The following is a 21,509-nucleotide window of genomic DNA, read 5'->3' on the forward strand; positions in this document are numbered from 1 at the left end:
TTGATGCGCCATCCACTATGCGATTTAGACATTTATTGAGTTAAGGATTCAAAAAAATCACAATTATGGCCACAATAATTACGATATATTCCAATTCTTTAGATATATATTATAGTTATACCCTCACCAATATATTTTTTTTGGAACACTCGCAGGGACTCCAGTTTTTTCTAAACTCTATTACTACTTATAAAAAAGTAGGATATAAATAAGAAAATAATCCCATATAAATTTTTAGAGAGTCTCTAACTTTTCCTAAACACTATAACTAATTATGAAAAAATAATCCCATCTAGAGTGTCACACAGTCTCTAACTTTTCCTAAACAATATAGCTAATTACGAAAAAAAAAAATATATGAGACAAAAAACTAAATTGCTAAAAACAATAGTTTCCACCGAAAACGATTTTCCTAAAACCCTTTCGATTTGATGCGCCATCCATAATGGGATTTAAACATTTATTCATAGTTAAGGATCCCAAAAATCACAATTCTGGCCACAATAATTACGACATATTCCAATTAAATTTATAAATTTATTAATTTTATATAATATATATATATAGTGTTGAAAAATAATTAATAGGAAATTGGAAACTGCATTGAACTAACCTCAAAAAATAATTAACGGGAAATCGGAAACTAGATGCAAATGCAAGCATTAAACTAATCTTAAAAAGTAATTAATAGAAAATCGGAATATAGATACAACTGCATTAAACTAACATCAAAGAATAATTAACAAGAAATCAAAACTTAGATACAAATACATTAAACTAATATAAAAAAATAATTGTAGGGAAATCGGATCTGGATGCAAATGCATTGAACTAACCCTCAAAGATTAAATAAACGGGAAATCGAAAACTGGATGCAACTGCATTGAACTAACCTCAAAGAAAAATTAATTATAAATTGGAAACATGATGCAAATGCGTGGAACTAATCTTAAAGAATAATTAACATGAAATTGAAAACCGGCTGCAATTGCACTGAATTAATCTTAAAAAATAAACTGGATGCAAATGTATTGAACTAATCTCAAGAAATAATTAACAGGAAATTGAAAACTAGATGCAAATTCATTGAATTAATATCAAACGAAAAATAAAAAACTATATGCAAATGCATTAAACTAATCTCACAGAATAATTAACTGGAAATCAGAAACTGGATGCAAATGCATTGAACTGACCTCAAAGAACAATTAACAGGGAATTGGAAATTAGATGCAAATGTATTGAACTAACTGCAAAGAATAATTAACGAGAAATCGGAAACTAGATGCAACCGCATTGAACTAACCTAAAAAAAAATAATGGGAATCAGAAATTAGATTCAATTGCATTGAACTAACCTCAAAATATAAATAACGGGAATCGAAAATTGGATGCAGCTGCATTCAACTAACCTCAAATTATAAATAATGGAAAACTAGATGCAAATTCATTGAATTAATATCAAACGAAAAATAAAAACTATATGCAAATGCATTAAACTAATCTCACAGAATAATTAACTGGAAATCAGAAACTGGATGCAAATGCATTGAACTGACCTCAAAGAACAATTAACAGGGAATTGGAAATTAGATGCAAATGTATTGAACTAACTGCAAAGAATAATTAACGAGAAATCGGAAACTAGATGCAACCGCATTGAACTAACCTAAAAAAAAAATAATGGGAATCAGAAATTAGATTCAACTGCATTGAACTAACCTCAAAATATAAATAACGGGAATCGGAAATTGGATGCAGCTGCATTCAACTAACCTCAAATTATAAATAATGGAAAATCAGAAACTGGATACAGATGTATTGAACTAATCTCAAAGAGTAATTAACAGGAGATTGAAATCTTGATGCAAATGCATTGAACTAATCTCAAAGACTAATTAATTAAACATAAAAAATTGGATGCAACTGTACTAAATTAACCTTAATAAATAACTAACGGGAGATTATAAAGTGGATGCAATTTCAATAAACTAACCTCAAATAATAATTAACGGGAAATCGAAAACTTGATGCAACTGCATTGAACTAACCTCAAAGAATAATTAATGGAAAATCATAAACTTAATGCAAATGCATTGAACTAATAACCCTAAAATATGTTTGTATTATATGTAGAGGGAATAAATGTCTCGACAAATATAATTTTTCATTTTAAGTAGTGTTTATCATAATTTTTTTATTATGATTAAGAATGTCATGCTATTCAAGTAGCTTCAATATTATCTTCGTCACATTAGACATTCTTACAAAATTTCAATCAAACTTCTATTATTAAACCTAACAACAAAAATAAGTCGATGAGTTTTATCAAGGTTTGATGTTTCATTTTTATAGAGAGTGGTGCAAGAAATTTGAATGACTGATTAATATAATTTTCATATCTCATAGCTATGCATAGTTGCTAATATTTTTTACAATAATTTAATATAACGACACCCGTTCGTAGGACGGGTTCAAAAGCTAGTATATATATTATAGCTCTACCCTCTTCAATTGAGAAAGCGTTTTTAGAGTGTCCACGTGTCATGGCTAATTAAGAAAAAGTAGGAGATAAAATAGGAAACAAATATTTATCTTTATCCTTATAGAGATTCCAATTTTTTCTAAACTCTATTACTAAATATAAAAAAGTAGGATATAAATAAGAAAACAATCCCATCAATAGTTTCACATACTCTCTAACTTTTTCTAAACACTATAGCTAATTATGAAAAAACTATTACATCTAGAATTTCACCGAATCTCCAACTTTTCCTAAACAATATAGCTAATTACGAAAAAAAAATAAGAGACAAAAAACTAAATTGTTAAAAACAATAACTTCTACCGAAAATGATTTTCCTAAAACCCTTTCAATTTGATGCACCATCCACTGTGTGATTTAGACATTTATTCAGTTAAGAATTTAAAAAATCACAATTACGGCCACAATAATTACGACGTATTTCAATTCCTTAGATCTATATTATAGTTATACTCTCACCAGTCTATTTTTTGGAACACTCGCAGGGACTCTAGTTTTTTCTAAACTCTATTACTACTTATAACAAAGTAGGATATAAATAAGAAAACAATCCCATCTAAAGTTTCAGAGAGTCTTTAACTTTTCCTAAATACTATAACTAATTACAGAAAAATATTCTCATATAGAGTTTCACAGAGTCTCCAACTTTTCCTAAACAATATAGTTAATTAGGAAAAAAAAATATGAGACAAAAAACTAAATTGCTAAAAATAATAGTTTCCACCAAAAACAATTTTTCTAAAACCCTTTTCGATTTGATGCGTCATCCACAATGGGATTTAAACATTTATTCATAGTCAAAGATTCCAAAAATCACTATTCTAACAACAATAATTACGACATATTCCAATTAAATTTATAAATTTATAAATTTTCAACAATATATATATATATAATAACGAGATTCAATTAAAGTGGACGTTGGGCTTAAATAAATTATATACCAAACCAAAACAAATTACATGTGGAAAATTAAAATACGAAAAAATAACATCACAAAATATATAATAGAAAATAAAAAAAAAACGGCAAAATAATAATGACAAATATTGTAAAACATATATAATACTGAATGAAACTAACGTCAAAGAACAATTAATGGGGAACCGAAAACTGGATGCAAATGCATCGAATTAACTTCAAATAATATTTAACGAGAAATCAGAAACTGGATGCAAATGCAAGTATTAAACTAATCTTAAAAAGTAATTAATAGAAAATTGGAATATGGATACAACTGCATTAGACTAACCTTAAAGAATAATTAACAGTAAATCAAAACTTGGATGCAAATACATCAAACTAATATCAAAAAATAATTGTTGGGAAATTGGAAACTGGATGCAAATGTATTGAACTAACCCTCAAAGATTAAATTAACGGAAAATCGAAAACTGAATGCAATTGCATTGAACTAACCTCAAAGATAAATTAATTATAAATTGGAAACATGATGCAAATGCGTGTAACTAATCTTAAAGAATAATTAACGGGAAATTGGAAACCGGATGCAACTGCACTGAACTAATCTTAAAAAATAAACTGGATGCAAATGTATTGAACTAACCTAAAAAATAATTAACGGGAAATTGGAAACTGGATGCAAATTCATTGAATTAACCTCAAACAATAATTAATGGGAAATCAAAAACTATATACAAATGCAACCTTATCAAATAATAAACGAGAAATCGGAAACTATATGCAAATGCATTAAACTAATCTCACAGAATAATTAACGGAAAATCAGAAAATGGATGCAAATGCATTGAGATGACCTCAAAGAACAATTAACAGGGAATTGGAAATTGGATGCAAATGTATTGAACTAACTGCAAAGAATAATTAACGAGAAATCGGAAACTAGATGCAACCGCATTTAACTAACCTAAAAAAAAACGGGAATCGAAAATTAGATTCAACTACATTGAACTAACCTCAAAATATAAATAACGGAAAATCAGAAACTGGATGCAACTACATTGAACTAACCTCAAAACATAGTTGAATTATATGTTGTGAGAATGTCTCAATAAGTATAGTTTTGCATTTAAAATTGTGTTTATCTTATCTCTTTCCGTATGATTGGTAACTTCTTGCTATTCAAGTAGCGTCAATATATATGAACTTTGCCTTATTAGGCAATCTCACAAAATTTCAATCAAACTTCTATTATTGAACAACAAAATAAAGTTTGAGGGTTTTATCAAATGTGAGTTTTTTTTAATGGAGAGTGAGGTTTTCACGTTATAAGAAATTTGGATGAGTGATCAATATAATATTAATATATAATAGTTATGTATATTTGCAAATATTTTTTAGAATAATTAATATAACAGTACCCGTTCATAGATAATCTTTGCAGATTCCACATAGTGAGTCATGCATAATTTAAAGAATAATTAATGGGAAATCAGGAACTGGATAATCTTTGATGATCCAACATAGTAAATCAAATATAATTATTTTTTATGTCTTGTTTGCAAGGACACTACAGATGGATTAGTAGAAGTTGGTATTACACACCACATTGGATAATTAAAAGGAAATCGAAAACTGGATTCAAATACACAACTGAACTCAAAGAGTAATTAACGGGAAATTGAAAATTTTATACAAATGCAATAAACTAAACTCAAAAAGTAATTAACTAGAAATCGGAAACTTGATGCAATTGCATTAAACTAACGTCATAGAATAACTAACGGAAAATTAGAAATTGGATGCAAATCCTTGAAAAATATTTAATGGGAAATCATAAACGGTATGCAAATATATCAAACAAACCTCAAATAATAATTAATGGGAAACCAGAAACTGGATGCAAATGCATTGAACTAAACTCAAAAAATAATTAACAGAAAATCAAAAACCGAATGCAACTGCATTGATCTAACCTCATAGAATAATTGGTGGGAAATCAGAAACTAAATGCAAATATGCATTGAAACATCCTAAAAGAACAGTTAATGGGAAATCAGAAACTGGATGTAATTGCATCGAACTAACCTCAAAGCATAAATAATAAATTGGATGCAAATGTATTGAACTAACCTCAAGAAATAATTAATGGAAAATCGGAAACTAGATGTAAATTCATTGAAATAAGCTCAAACAATAATTAATTGGGAATCGGGAACTAGATGCAAATGCAATCTTATCAAATAATAAACGAAAAATCGGAAAATGGATGCAAATGCATTAAACTAATCTCACAGAATAATTAACCAGAAATTAGAAACTGGATGCAAATACATTGAACTGACCTTAAAGAACAATTAGCATGAAATTGAAAATTAGATGCAAATGTATTGAAATAGCCACAAGTAATAATTAACGAGAAATCGAAAACTGGATGCAACTGTATTGAATTAACCTAAATAATGGGAATCGGAAATGGGATGCAACTGCATTCAACTAACCTCAAAATATAAATAATGGAAAATCATAAACTGGATGCAGATGTATTGAACTAATCTCAAAGAGTAATTAACGGGAAATTGGAACCTGGATGCAAATGCATTGAACTAATCTCAAAGACTAATTAACGAAACATCGAAAACTGGATGCAACTGTACTTAATTAACCTTAATGAATAACTAACGAGAAATTATAAAGTGGATGCAATTTCACTGAACTAACTTCAAATAATAATTAATGGAAAATCGGAAACTTGATGGAACTGCATTGAACTAACATTAAAGAATAATTAATGAGAAATTGGAAACTGAATGCAATGTAATATATTGAACTAACCTCAAAGAATAATTAATGGAAAATCAGAAACTTGATGCAAATGCATTGAACTAATAACCCTAAAACATGTTTGTATTATATGTAGGGAGAATAAATGTCTCGACAAATATAGTTTTGCATTTTAAGAAGTGTTTATCATATTTTTTTATTATTATGATTAAGAATGTCATGCTATTCAAGTAGCTTCAATATTATCTTCGTCACATTGGGCATTCTCACAAAACTTCAATCAAACTTCTATTATTAAACCTAACAACAAAAAGAAGTTGATGAGTTTTATCAAGGTTTGATGCTTCCTTTTTATAGAGAGTGCTGCAAAAAATTTGAATGACTAATTAATATAATTTTCATATCTCATAGTTATGCATAGTTGCTAATATTTTTTACAATAATTTAATATAACGACACCCGTTCGTAGGACGAGGTCGAAAGCTAGTGAATTAATGATATATATTTTGGGGGGTTTAGTCTAATTAATTAACCCGCACTCGTTTTTACTTTTTGGCCTGCATGGGAAGAAACACTCCAAAATTTTGCCTGCACCGAAAAAACATTCTATAGTTTTGCCTAGAGTAACTCGCCTATCCTAAAAAGCATATACAAATGAAAAAGCATATGTTGTTTCACAAGGTTACTAAGTTAAGAGTAGTCGGTCATAGGTAGAATCAGATAAACAATGGCTAATTTGTTGGTCCAATCAATTGATTCAACACTATATATAGATCATTTTTGCAAAGTGAAGAGCCAGAAGAAATAGAGAGAGTTTCTAGCTAATTTAATTGAGAGAAAAATAGAAGAGTAATAAAATGGCTAAGATCAACAATAAAGCAGCCATGTTTAACATTGTTTTCATGCTCTCACTTCTTCTCATTGTGTCCATGGCAGACGGCAGGTTTCTTGGGCGGAAGTTTTTACCGTAGTAGTATGTAGATTATATTGAAGCAAGATTTTTTCTATCAAGCCAAATGACATAGCCAATAAGTGTAAAATGTGAGAGGGCGGGTATATATATTTTTTGGTCAAATAGATTGATAGTACATTTTTAGAACTAAATCTTTAATGCACAAACATTGGACACAAGTTATAGATACTAAAAATACGTGGCGACCAATATTTTTTTGCATGTTGTGTGGTCACTGGTTCATACTTACTCTTGGACACATGTTATTTTCTAAAAGGTGTATTTCACAAAGGGTATATGTTTACAATTACTGTGGAGAATTTTCCAAAGAATGGGTTTGGATCAATTAGGCCTGGAATTTCTGAATAGAACCCTAATTGAAGAATGTATAAAAGATGGATATAAGAGTTCCAATTTTTTGTTTAAAAAAACCCAATTAAAGATTATTTGACAGAAAAAATATGTCATTTTTATTAAGATTCCAGACGAAGCCTAGAGTCAAGATTATCCTTTTAAATTTGTAGATTTCAAAGTATTTAATATGAAAGATGATATCTGGTGTGAAAATGTTATTAAGCATGAGTTTATCATTCAAAATATTGTCGCGTGTTATTGCTATATGGACGTACTACCGGTTTAATTAGCTATGGTCATGTATCACCCTAAGTTTTAAGCTCTTAAATCTCCTGTAACATTATTATTATATTAATAATATATCCTTACTTGTGTGCGGAAAAAAAAAGTTATATTGCTATATATAGCCATACACATACAACTCTATATATATTTTTTGTACGGTGCACTACATGGGCAATTTAATCAATATGTATCTGATGTGATTAATACTTGCATTTGGAAGAGGGAAAACTCTACAATGTGATAAAGTTGTTGGAGTACAAGGTGGTGATACTTGCTTGGGCATCATACAGAGCAGCAATTCAACAACTGCAACATTTGTTGCTATCAATCCCAATCTCAATTGCAGCGCTCTCTTCGTGGGTCAATGGTTGTGTGTATCTGCCACATTTAACTGAGATTGCTACACCAATTGGAAGGATAACTGACGCAAAACTAAGGAGAAATTAGCATGTTGCATTTCTTTAGATGAATCATCAATATGTCTTTACACTCATGGAATTTCGTTATTCTCTTTTATATTTAGTTCTTTTAATAAACAATGGTTGTTATTTATTTACTTATTGATTTGATGAATATAACTAGTGTTAGTAAACAGTGTTACTTGTTATTAAACTGGTCAGAAAGCTACCAGAATAATAAGTATAGTGTTGTGTTACAATTTGGTACCGGTGGTTTCTTTGGTGATGTGAAAAGAGTTATGGCCGGGGTCTAGAGTGAGAGGATTTTAGAAACCAAGGGGCATTACCGACTTTCTCCTTTTCTATTCCTCAATTAGCCATTTCATTTCCTTAATTTTCGAGCCTATTATAGATAACCCTTCCTGCTTGGAGGGAAATCTTTCTTCTTTTGAATGGGTTGACTGGCCTAACAGGCGGTTGACCTCCCTTTTTCAAGTTACTAGAGATCGGAATTCACAATGGAAAACCCCCCTCCCTTTTCCACCTGAGGAGGTGAATTCAACAAAAGAGGTATCTTTGTGCCCATGGGGTTTTTTGGATGGTCTAAATGAGAAAGAAACCTCACCAAATATTACATAGAAAGAGATAAGCAAAGTGGTAGTGGTTGACAAGCCTCCACCTCCAACTAATCTATGACAACAAAGGAAATTTTATGCCAATGTTGCTCGGGTTTCGAAACCAACATATGGAAGAGAGATTGATACCACACTTCTACCAACTCCTGGCCATCAAGGTGAGTATCCGACCATAACAATCTAAGCTTCTGAAGTGGACAAGGGGTTAGAATATTGTAAGTTGGCTCTTGTTGGTCGGTTAGATCTAACAAAAATTACTATGAAGGATGTGAAGGATTTTGTGACTAAGGAATGGAAACTCTATCATGAATGGCAAGCTACTCCTTCAGGGAAGGGTATATTATGTTCAAATTCGATCACTGATGATAATGACTATCATAGGATTTGTTGTCAAGGAACGTTTGTTTTCAACGACCAAGTTCTCAGACTTATTTTAACAAATGGACTCCAAACTTCTGCACCAGCAAATTAAAGAGAATCATTCTAATGCCTTGGTATGGATTAGATTCCCACACCTCAGTTTGGAGTTTTGGGAGATTAAAACACTTTTCTCTTTAGCCAAAACCATTGGCAGGTCCATACATACAGATGAAAACACTGCTAAACGTACCTTAAGATATTTTGCAAGTGTGTTGGTAGATGTAGATTTGACAAAGATAATCCTAGACAAGATATGGGTGGAGGTATGGTGGAAGGCAGAAATATCTCTTTTTGGCAAAAGGTGGATACTGGAAAATTACCCAAATTTTGCAATCATTGTAAAAGGGTAGGTCATGTGGTTATTGAATGTGGAATCTTGAAAGAGGATTTGAACAAGCGTGACAAGAATGAAAAGGGAACTTTATCCACTGAGGAACAATAAAAAAACCAAAAGAAAAAAACCAAGAAAAAAAAGAAACAAGCTGGACATGTGGGGAAAAAATGTTAACACAGATGTGGTTCTTAACAAGGATGCTCCAGTTACATAACCAAGTGTCATTCAAACCAATACCTCACCTATAGAGGTACAACCGGAGAGTTTGATTGATACCTTAATTGTGCATGAGGCTACAAATGAGGTTGAAATCATAGACAGCCCTGAGTCGAATATTGTACACAGTAAATGCTGCAAAAGATGGTGCAGAATCAGAATATGAATCTGTTGACTCCGAAGAAGATATAGTGGTCTCGGCTACATAATCTTTGCTTGATGAGAGTGATAGTAGTGCAACTACAACTACTAGCATTGAGATTACAGAAGCTGGAAGTTTGGCTGTTTTACTACCAAATATTGAACCAGTGCACCCCAGTGTCCTTGTGAAGAACATTCAGTTACTACCACTGTTAAAAGGTCCCAGTGCCATATTGCCATGACACTCTATGATTAACAACTTTCAAATACTTGGAAATGATGCCGATGATCCTGAAAATCAAACACCAACTATCAAAGAAGTAGAGAATAAAGTTGATATCACATACCGCAAAGTGGCTAAGAATAAGGCCAACACTAGTGGTGAGCAACCTCAAATCTAGTAAGAAGAACAATATTCCAGCTCCTCTTCTAAAGACCAGAGCACAGTTAAGAGTTCAATTTAGCCCCTCTGTACCAAGTTCCAAATGAGGATCATTTTTTGGAACATTAGAGGAGTAAAGAAAAATGTTGCAAGGGATAGACTTAAGGAAATGATTGCTGCTCATAGTCCTGATGTGGTGTGCTTGGTCGAACCTCTCATAAGACCCTATGTAAGTATTTTGGACACTTTTAGTTTGAATTATTTTGAGAATATTATTGTGCATAATGATTCTCAGGATAAATTGGGAAATCTCTAGATCTTCTATAAGAGTGGTATGGTATTCAGCTGGAGTTTCTCTATAGCTCACAACAAATGATTACAGTCATGGTGGAGGATTGTATTCTCTCATTTACCCATGCCAATTGCTCTCGAGTTACCATAATAGAGCTGTGGGAAGACATTGTTAATCTTTCTACTACTTTGCCATGGGTGTTTATGGGGGACTTTAATGCAGTGTTGAGAAATGAAGAAAAAAAAGGGCGGAAGACAACCAATTAAGTAGAAGATCTATGTGTGATTTCCACTCTTGCATCAGTTAAGTTGATCTCATGGAAAGTAACTAGGAGGGTCTACAACATACTTGGTGTAATAATCAAAGAGGTCTTAATAGAGTGGTTTGTATGCTTGATCGATCGAGTTTTTTTTATAATGAAGCTTGGAACCTCAAATTCCATGGCTGGAGATACAAGGTTGGCGCCCTAGACATGCTTCAGACCACTCCCCTCTTGTTGGTCACAATCCTTCTATTCCTAAGCCTAATAACATCCCTTTTAGGTTTAATAAAAATGTGGATTTCCCATCCAACCTTCATGGATCTTGTTTTCACTAGTTGGAACCAATCTTTTGATTCTTTCCTACCACCTATACTAAAAGTCATAAAAAAAACTTAAGAGACTGAAAAAGGACCTAAAAGCTTGGAATCTTGAGGTTTTTGGACATATTGATGTTAGCATTAGAAAAGCACATGCAGAACTCCTTAGAGCTCAGGTGGAAGCGGATGAAAATATTGAAGATGAAGGACTCACAACTTCAATGGTACAAAAAGAGGTGGACCTTGATTCTGCTAGAAATAATGGAGCTTCTCTTATCAGACCAAAAAGTAGAGTCAGTTTTGAAGATGATGGAGATCAAAATTCTACTTATTGTCACAACATCTATAGGATTCGACAGAGAGCAACCATGATTACTGTGCTTTTGCAAGAAGATGACACTTTTCTTACTGACCAGGAACAGATGAAAGCCTATGTCACTAACTTTTTTGTTGAGAAATTTGATGACAAGCAAGTTCAACAAGACCCCGAGCTTATAAACATTATTCCGAGAATCTTAACTGATGATGATAACTACTTTCTCACTAGGACACCTTCCTATGAAGAAATTCAAAAAAGTGTGTTTAGTATGAAGAAAGACAGTTCACCTAGTCTAGATGGGTTTTAGGGTCACTTCTTTCACAAGTGTTGGGATATAATTCGTGTGGATGTATGTGCAACCATTCAGTCTTTCTTTATTAAAGGGTATCTTCTTAAGGGACTAAACTCCGATTTCATTGCCCTCATTCTGAAAGATAAGAAAGCAAAAAAGCTCAGTCAATTCAGACCTATTTGCATGGGCAACTTTCAAATGAAGATCATTACAAAACTGCTCCAATTAAGGCTTAATACGGTGGATGAGAAACTCATTACAAAGGAACAAATGGGGTTTGTACCAGCAAGATGCTCACAACAAAACATTTGTCTAGCTTCTGAGCTCATGAATGAGATGAAGCAGAAGGTATATGAGGGAACAATTGCATTGAAATTAGACATCTCACAGGCATATGATACTATGAATTGGGAGTTCTTGTTTAAAGTCATGCATAAACTGGGATTTTTGAGAAAATGGATTCAATGGGTTACAAGTATTGTAAGTTAGTTCAGCACACATTTCTGTCCTCTTTAATAGTGGTCCTATTGGTTATTTTCCTATGAAAAGGGGTCTCAAGCAAGGAGATCCTCTATCTCCTTTGCTCTTTGCAATTGCTGAAGATACCATAAGCAAAGCTATACAATACTTGAGATGCATGAAGTACTTAAAACCCCTTGTGACTATTAAGAATGTTGAGGCTCCTACTCATCTCCTCTTTGCCGATGATATTACTATCTTCGCTAATGGTGACATTAGAGGCATCAGAAATTTGAACTATATCTTGGATAGATATCAGAAAGCTTCAGGACAGTTTCTCAACAAATCAAAAAGCAAGGTGTTCTTTGGTGGTTTTACACAGACTACGAAGAATACTATGCTTGAAGAACTGAATATGGTTGAAGGAGGATTACCTGAGAAGTACCTTGGCACCCCTTTACACCAAGGAAGAATCACCAGATCATGTGTCATGCCAGTGCTGGATAGAATGAAGAGGAAACTTTCTAGTTGGAAGGGTAAAATGCTATCTTTTCAGGGAAGAATTATTCTTATCAAGTCCATGTTATGTAGCATTCCTATATATAACATGGCCATTTACAAATGGCAAGATCAGTGGTTAAGGAGGCAGAGGGGATTATGAGAAATTTTCTATGGCAAGGGGATCCTACTATTTGAAATGGGGTGACTGTAAGCTGGGAAAAGGTTTTCAAACCGACTTGTGAGGGTGGATTGGGAATCAGAAGACTCCATGATATGAACACTGCAATGTTGATGAAGCTTGGATGGGCAGTTATAGCTGGAAACATTAATTTTGCAAATTTTATGAGGGAAAAGTATTATAACTTGGATGGTGAAATTATCAATTTCTACAAGCCTTCATCTATCTAGTCTGGCATCAAGAATGTTCTTGAAGAGGTGCATTCAAGATCTCAGTGGATGGTTGCTAGTGGTGAAACAGTCGACATCTGGAAAAGTAACTGGATGGGGAAAACCTCTCTGAAACAACTTCTTAACATTAGCTCCCAAGACCTTAAGGGTTGTACGAAAGTTTGTGATTTACTGGTGGCAAACAAGTGGAGTATCCCTACTGTATTACAGGATGTCCTGAATAGTGTTAACATGTTCACTAATCTCATGCATAAATGTGATCCTGTATATGAAGTTACCTTGTATGGTGTCCTGACCTCAAAGGTAAATTTTGTACTAAATCAGCATATCTGAAATAAAGAAAAAGAAGCCTAGAAATGGTTGGTTTCGATTTATTTGGAACAAACACATACATCCGAGATGTGCTGCACTTGCTTGGAAAATCATTCAAAAAGGTGTAGCCATCGATGAAAGAATTCAAAAGTGCCACATTGTACCTTACTGCAGATTATGTAAGTCAGCCACTGAGACTCATGAGCACCTTTTCTGGGAATGTTCATTTACTCAGAAGATATGGGAGTGGATAGCTCAATCTTTCAGTATCACACAAAAACTTCAGAATTTCAGGGAAGCTATTAAGCTGGCAAAGAAATGGTGCATTCAAACACGGCATACATGGAATGCATGCCTAGTTGCAGGTCTTATGAGTGTTTGGAAATAGAGAAATAAGTTGAGAGCAGAAGACCGAGCCTATGGGAATGTAAGTTTTATGTCAGAACCCAAGTTAAAATCACTGGCAACCTTTCTACTGGCTATAATTCAAATTTAGTACAGAACCTAGCTATTCTTCGGTTATAGGACATCAATTCATTACCACGAAAAACCCCACAAATCAAGCAGTGTGGTTGGATACCTCCAGAGCCAGATATCGTCAAACTCAACACTGATGGCTCATCTAGGGGTAACCCAGGTATGTTAGGAATCAGTGTTTCATACAGAGACATGACAGTTTGGGAGACTTTAAATTGTCTTTCTGGAAAAATGTTGGGATTGGTTCCAATTATATGTTAGGGAATTTAGCGATATCAATCGATCCCCACTACACAGATAACTTGTATTTGAGCATACTTCAACTCCAGACAAATTCTAAATATCAACTACAACCAGCTAACATACCCAACTCTCTAAACAACTATTAACAACAGATAATAATGTAAGGAGAAGAACAAGCATACCAGAACACAAAGATATACCGTGGTTCGACCAATGATGCCTACTTCCACAAGAGCTAGTCTTTTTATAAAGTGGGAAGGAAGATTACAATCTCTCCTTTCAGTCTCTTACCTTACTAGATCACTCCTCTCTCTTTACAGGCTTGTCTCTCTGTAAAGGTTATCTCTCAATCTTGATTGCTTTAAAGATTGGGTTTCTCTCATTTCTGTGTTGTCTCTCTTGTGCTTAGGTTTTTCCAAAAACCCAAACCTTATATTGCAAATTCGCGGTTTCACAAAAATAGAAATCCTAACAAAAATAGGTGCGGGCGCGCCCTTGGCCAGGCAAAGTCGAGGGCGGGGCGTGCTCAATCGCCTGGAGGTTCGTCAAGGCATGGGTGCGGGTCACGCCTTGAGCAAGGCTAATATGAGCGCATGCATGCTCAGGCTTCTCCATGCAGGCTGAATTCCTTTTTCTCCTCACATGAGGGATAACTCCAACAATCTCCCCCTCCCGAACAGTGAGGGGGGATACCTCCATGCAATTTCCAAATCAGCAGGAGGAGTGTGTTACCATTCCGGCGGTAGCACAATAAACATCAAACTTACCTTTCGGTAAAACTTTGGTCATCATATCCGACCCGTTCTTGTCGGTATGGATCTTCTCGATACATAAATGTTTGTCTTCAAGTGCTTCTCTAATCCAATGATAATGCACATGTATGTGCTTGGATCTAGAATGAAAACTCGGATTCTTGCTCAAATGGATGACGCTCTGACTATCACATAGAACTCTACAAACTGTTTCTGCTTTAGCCCTAGTTTATCGAAGAACCTCTTCATCCATAACATCTCTTTGCAACATTCAGTGGCTGCAATATACTCGGCTTCTGTAATGGAGAGGGCAACATACTTTTGCAACTTAGATTGCCAAGAAACTGCTCCGCCTGCAAACGTAACCAGATAACCGGAGGTGAACTTCATCGAGTCAACATCACCTACCATGTCTGCATCAGTGTAGCCTTCAAGTAAGGGCTTACTTCCACCAAAGCACAAACACGATTTGGAAGTGCCCTTGAGATATCTCAATATCCACTTAACACCTTTCCAATGCTCCTTACCTGGATTTGACAGAAATCGGCTTACAACACCAACGATGAAAGCAATATCCTTGTACACACCTTTGCATACATTAAGCTGCCCACTGCGGATGCATAAGTAATCTTTTCCATCTGACTCTACTCATGCTCACCCTTTGGACACATCTCTTTAGTCATACGGAACTGGCCACCAAGCGGACAACTAACTGGCTTCGCTTGATCCATGTTGAATCTCTTCAACACCTTCTCAATGTAGCTTTCTTGAGAAAGCCACAACTTCCCACTCTTTCTATCACGAGTGATCCGTATCCCAAGTATCTGCTTTGCTTAACCAAAATCTTTCATCTCAAAGGACTTACTCAAGTATTTCTTCAGCTTGGATATCTTATTGATGTTTGGGCCAACTATCAACATATCATCCACATACAACAAGAGCACTATGAAATCCCCATCTGAAAATTTCTGAACAAACACACAATGATCGGAAGCAGACTTCTTGTATCCTTGCTTCGCCATAAAGGAATCAAACTTTATGTACCACTGTCTCGATACTTGCTTCAACCCATACAAGCTCTTTATCAGCTTGTATACTAGGTGCTCCTTGCCTTTGACCTCAAACCCCTCTGGCTGGTCCATGTACACATCTTGTTCAAGGCCTCCATGAAGAAAAGTTGTCTTAATATCTAGTTGCTTAACCTCTAGGTTCATACTTGCGGCCATACCCAATACCACCCTGATAGAAGTCATCTTGACTACAGGAGAGAAAATTTCATCAAAGTCAATCCCTTTCCTTTGACCGAATCCCTTCACTATAAGGCGAGCTTTGTGCCGTGGGTGTGGATTGTTCTCCACATGCTTGACTTTGTAGATCCACTTATTCTTGAGAATTTTTTTTCCTTTCGGTTTCTTAACTAACTCATAAGTGTGATTCTTATGCAAAGAATCCATCTCATCATGCATGACCTTTAACCACTTCTCTTTGTTTGTACTTTCAAGAGCCTCTTGATAGTACATAGGTTCTCCACCATCAGATAGTAAAACATACATATGAGGTGGATACCTGGTTGAAGCTTGTCTCTCTTTGTCTGTCCTCCTTGCCCCATCTGTTAGTGCCTCAGGAGGATGCACTTCTGCTTGCTCAGGTGGTGGTTCATGCACCTCATCTGCATCTTCTATATCAATAGGTTCTATCCCATCATGAGCAATAGGATCATCATCATGAGCTTCAAACTCATGGTTCTTTGCATACTCAATGCTTTCTGCACGTTCCACAGTAGGAACTTCTGGTTCTGAATCAACAAGACCATTAGTGAAAGGCTGTAGCTTCTCACCCTCCTCAAAGTCTGCTATAGTTTGGTCTTCCAAGAACACAACATCTCGACTTCGGATTACTTTCTTGTTAATCGGATCATAGAGTTTGTAACCAAACTTCTCATCCTCATAACCCAGAAAAATGCACTGCTTGGCTTTGTCATCAAGTTTGGATCTTTCATCCTTCGGAATATGCACAAATGCCCTGCACCCAAATATCCTAAAGTATCCATAATCAACATCTCTGCCTGACCATACTCTCTTTGGATAATCACTATTCAGAGGCTTTGACGGTGATAGGTTGATCACATGCACGGCTGTACGCATTACTTCTACCCAGTAACTTCTAGGTAGCTTAGAGTGAGATAGCATGCATCTCATCCTCTCTATAATGGTACGGTTCATTCTCTCTGCTATTCCATTTTGTTACAATGTCTTGGAAACGGTCTACTCATGATGAATCCCATGACTCTGGCAATACTCTTCAAACGGCCTTATGTACTCACCCCTCATTATCTGAGCGAATACACTTTAAAAGCTTCCCTGTCTCTCTTTCCACCATGTTATGGAATGTCTTGAACACGCCAAGTACTTAATCCTTGGTCTTCAAACTATAGGCCCATATCTTTCTTGACGCATCATCAATGAAGGTCAATAAGTACAAAGCTCCCCCGTTGGACTTTACTTTCATTGGACCACATAAGTTAGTGTGAACAAGCTCAAGGACATTGTCCTTTCTGTGAGATGGGAATCTTTGGAAAGATACCCTGTGTTGCTTTCCTACCAAATAATGAGTGCATCTATTTAAATGCGTACATTTAGTGTTTGTCAAGGCCTTTTTCTTGACAAGAACTTCCATGCCTTTTTCGCCCATATGACATAGTCTCTTATGCCACAGTTTGGAGGAAGCTTATTCTTCTGCTGCATTTGCTTTTGCTTTACACAAACTAGCCTGTGTCTAGTAAGGAGGGCAAGTTTTCTTCCCTTTGGCTACTACTATGGAACCTTTGCTCAGTTTCCATACCCCGTTTCTAAACGAGTTTAGAAAGCCATCATCATCTAACTTTCCAGCGGAAATTAGGCTTAGCCGAATGTCAGGGACATGTCTTACATCCTTGAGTGTCAAGGTGTAGCCGACATTGGTTTCTACATGAACATCACCAATGCCTACAATCTTTGAGACTCCACTGTTGCCCATCTTCACCTCAACAAAATCACCCGATTTGTAACTAGTGAAGAAACTCTCGTAGGGTGTGACGTGGTAAGAAGTACCTGTATCTACCACCCACTCTGTACCCTAGCCTGAAGTGCTTAAGCATAACTCGTCACCATCTGACACAATTCCTACTTCACCATGTGAAGCGATATCTATGGCGTCTCTATCGGTGGTGCTTTCTTTTAACTCAACCTTGTCTTCATGTACGGTACTAGTCTTCTCATCCCTCTTCAATTCTATGCATTCATACTTGAAGTGGTCATGGATACCACAATGATTGCATGACAAGTCTTTCTTAGGAGGTCTGCCCGTGCTCCTAGATTTTCTTTTATCCTCACTGATAAGAGCCCAAAACTGTAGTTTTAACCCTATAACAGTCATACTTTTAGACCAATTATGTGAGTAATAATTAAGAGTTAACACTGATTACGTGTTTTTATGCATTTCAGGTTTCAAAGTCCATTATGTGCAGAAATGTGCCACTTTAGCGAGATAAAGGAGCTAAGAAGACAAAGCCTTTCTAAAGCCCGGTCAAAAGCTGAAAAGTCGACGCGGACTGAAACAACACACAAGTCAGCAGAACTTCCAAAAGCCGTATCTTTGGACTCAGACCTCGGAATTGGGCCTACCTTATGTCAAAACGACCGGCTCGGAAATAGCTTTCCAATGGTCTAAGCCTTGACCCAATCAAAGGAGTAGAAGTGGACGAAAAGTCTGTTGAAGCCAACTGCAGCTGAAGAGGCCTTTTTGGACTGAAAGAATTGGGTTTTGGGCCTGATTCTCTGGCCCAAAACTTGGCTCCAAGCCCATGCACGATTTTTGGATCTGGACATATAAAAACAAAAGCTTAGCTCTTTATTAATGGTAGCTAGTTAGACCTAAACAATATAGATAATTCTAGATCTAGTTTCCAGTATTTTAATTAAGTTTTAGTTCCATTTTCAATTCTTGTTTTAGATTAAGTCTTTGAATCATTGTTCTTGATTGATTAGATAAATAAAATAGTTATTTTTTTAATTTCGATTTTGTCATCTCAATTTATAGATCTAGTTTTAATTATTGTTGGTTACCATTTCTTAGTTGTAAATTAGAATTTAATTATTGTTTAATTTAGATTAGTAAATTTTGAATCTTTGATAATATGTTTAGTTTAGATTCATATGGGAATGATTCTTGAATGATTCAAGGCTAAAACCTCCATTAGAGGGGTTGATGAAGCCTTGATGAAAACTTAGTGGTATAGTGTAGAAGCATTGTAGAATCTATTCCAATCTAGAAGGTCGTGATTAAGCCATGAGAATGGGTGGGCGACCTCACATGCTAGTTAGTATTCGGTAGAAATGCCATGAACACTAGGGATTAGAACTTCGAATTCTTACCGTAAGAACGTAAGAATCGAGATACAAGAATCTATACTAGGTTATTAAGTTGGATTCGAGGTGGATTCAATTCCCTCTAATCCTTTATCTAGATTCAAAACAATCATATTTCCATAGCATTAAGTAGTTAAATTCAACATAATATATTCCATATAGGTATCGTAGTATAACACCCCGCCGTTAAAGCTCTCATTAGACTTAAGACCGACTAATTAGATTAGAAAACATTCCATGCTAGAGCACTAGGAGTGGAACGAATTTGTTACTCCACTCTATTTCGATAGATTCAAGAGTAGAAACTTTGATAAAAATAGACACGTAGAAAGTTTTAGTTTACTTACGTTTTGAGTTCATCGTTCATTTCGTAGGTAGACTAATCAATTTTATCTTTTATCAAATGGCGCCGCTGCCATCTTAGTTCACTTTAGCATTGTTTTCATGGTAGAATTAGTCTTTTTTAATTCCCATTAAACCCACCCACCCTTGTTTGATTCATACTGTGGTTATCTGTTTTGTCGAAAAATTCGCGACAAAATTTAATGGCGACCCGGCCTATAAGGAGAGCACACCGCCCTATATGCGGAACACGAAGCGACCAGCCCTGCATACCCAGCGACTAAGGTTCTTGGACCACGAGCGCGACCCGCGCTAAGTCACTCGAACAAGGGAGCGACCGGCTTCTATATGTGGCGCGCTCTACTAAGCCAAAAATCCCGGATTTCAACAGGTTTGTTTCAAACTTCGATTTTTAAGTTTTTCAGTGTTCTAACTTGTTATTTACACTGAACACGCGTACACAAGACGCTATTCATAAGCGAAGCAAGGACGCTATCAGGTATTCCTTTCTTCCATACCTCACATCTCCAGTTAGAGGTTCATACTAATATATCAAGATTGTTTGGATTGTTGTCGTGTTTAGACTTAGACTTGCATGAGATTAAGGTCTGGTCGGAGAAAAACACCGAACGTAATTAACCGTCAACGTCAACAAACAAATCTATTGAGTATACCAATCACTACACCTCTAACTACTATTCCACCAACCACACCTGACACAATGGCTGAAGAAAGAGAGACTCATCTCTCTGACTTTTACAAAGCCTTGAGCGATAGCCCTAAATCTTGCATCGTTCTAGCGGACCGATTGGGGATTTTGAATCCCCAAACATATTTAATTTGTTATCCGTTTTCCATGGTTTAGGCCATGAAAAACCTTACCAACACACGCGTAGGATTGAACAAGTCCTTACAACATTCCATCATCCTACGGTTGGTGCGGAACAAATTAAAGCGAGGGTATTTCCCTTCACCTTAGCCCGATAAAGCGTCTTGGTTAACGCCCGCCTAACTCCTAACTCAATGGACTCGTGGGCTAAACTTGTTCAGCTATTTATGGAACATTTTACCCACCCCTAAAGACGGATGAGATGCTTTCCAAGATTCATTTCTTACGTGAGAACCCTCATGAATCATTTTTCGAGGCTTGGAATCGTTTTCACCGACCGCTTATAGAGTGTCCACACCATAATCTAGCAAAAGACCGTTAGTTCGTGCCTTTTCAAAGGACTTCAACATCACCATAAAGAAGCCCTTGACATAATGAATGGGGGTAGTTTCCTAAGTAAAGGAGCCTCTGGAGGCTTACAAATTTTAGAAGAACAAACTAAATGCAATAACAATCGGGGAGGGGAGTGATGATATCCCCGCTCGCTAGTTCTTCTTCAATGATTAAGGCACGCGGTATGTTTGAGATGAAACCCGATCGAACTTAAAAATTTAATCGAATCTCTAACTAAAAGGTATAGGCAATTTCTATTCAACAAAAGCCTATCCCCGTCATGAATGTAAACTCCAACCCATGTAATTTCTGTTTGAGTCCTGAGCACCCTGACTCCTATTGTCCTCTCGCCTATGAAGAACAACAATTAGAGCAAGATAATGTTTGCTCTATTAATAACTATCCTATTCCTAATGCCCCATGGAGACAACATCCCAACTTTAGTTGGCGAAACAATCAACAAGTTATACCTCTAGGGTTTAATAACCAAAATGTTAGGCAAGCAAACAACTATAATCAAGCTCCACCTAGGCAAGGA

Source organism: Coptis chinensis, chromosome 4 (genome assembly GCF_015680905.1).
Source record: "Coptis chinensis isolate HL-2020 chromosome 4, ASM1568090v1, whole genome shotgun sequence".
In the NCBI taxonomy this organism is placed as follows: Eukaryota; Viridiplantae; Streptophyta; class Magnoliopsida; order Ranunculales; family Ranunculaceae; genus Coptis; species Coptis chinensis.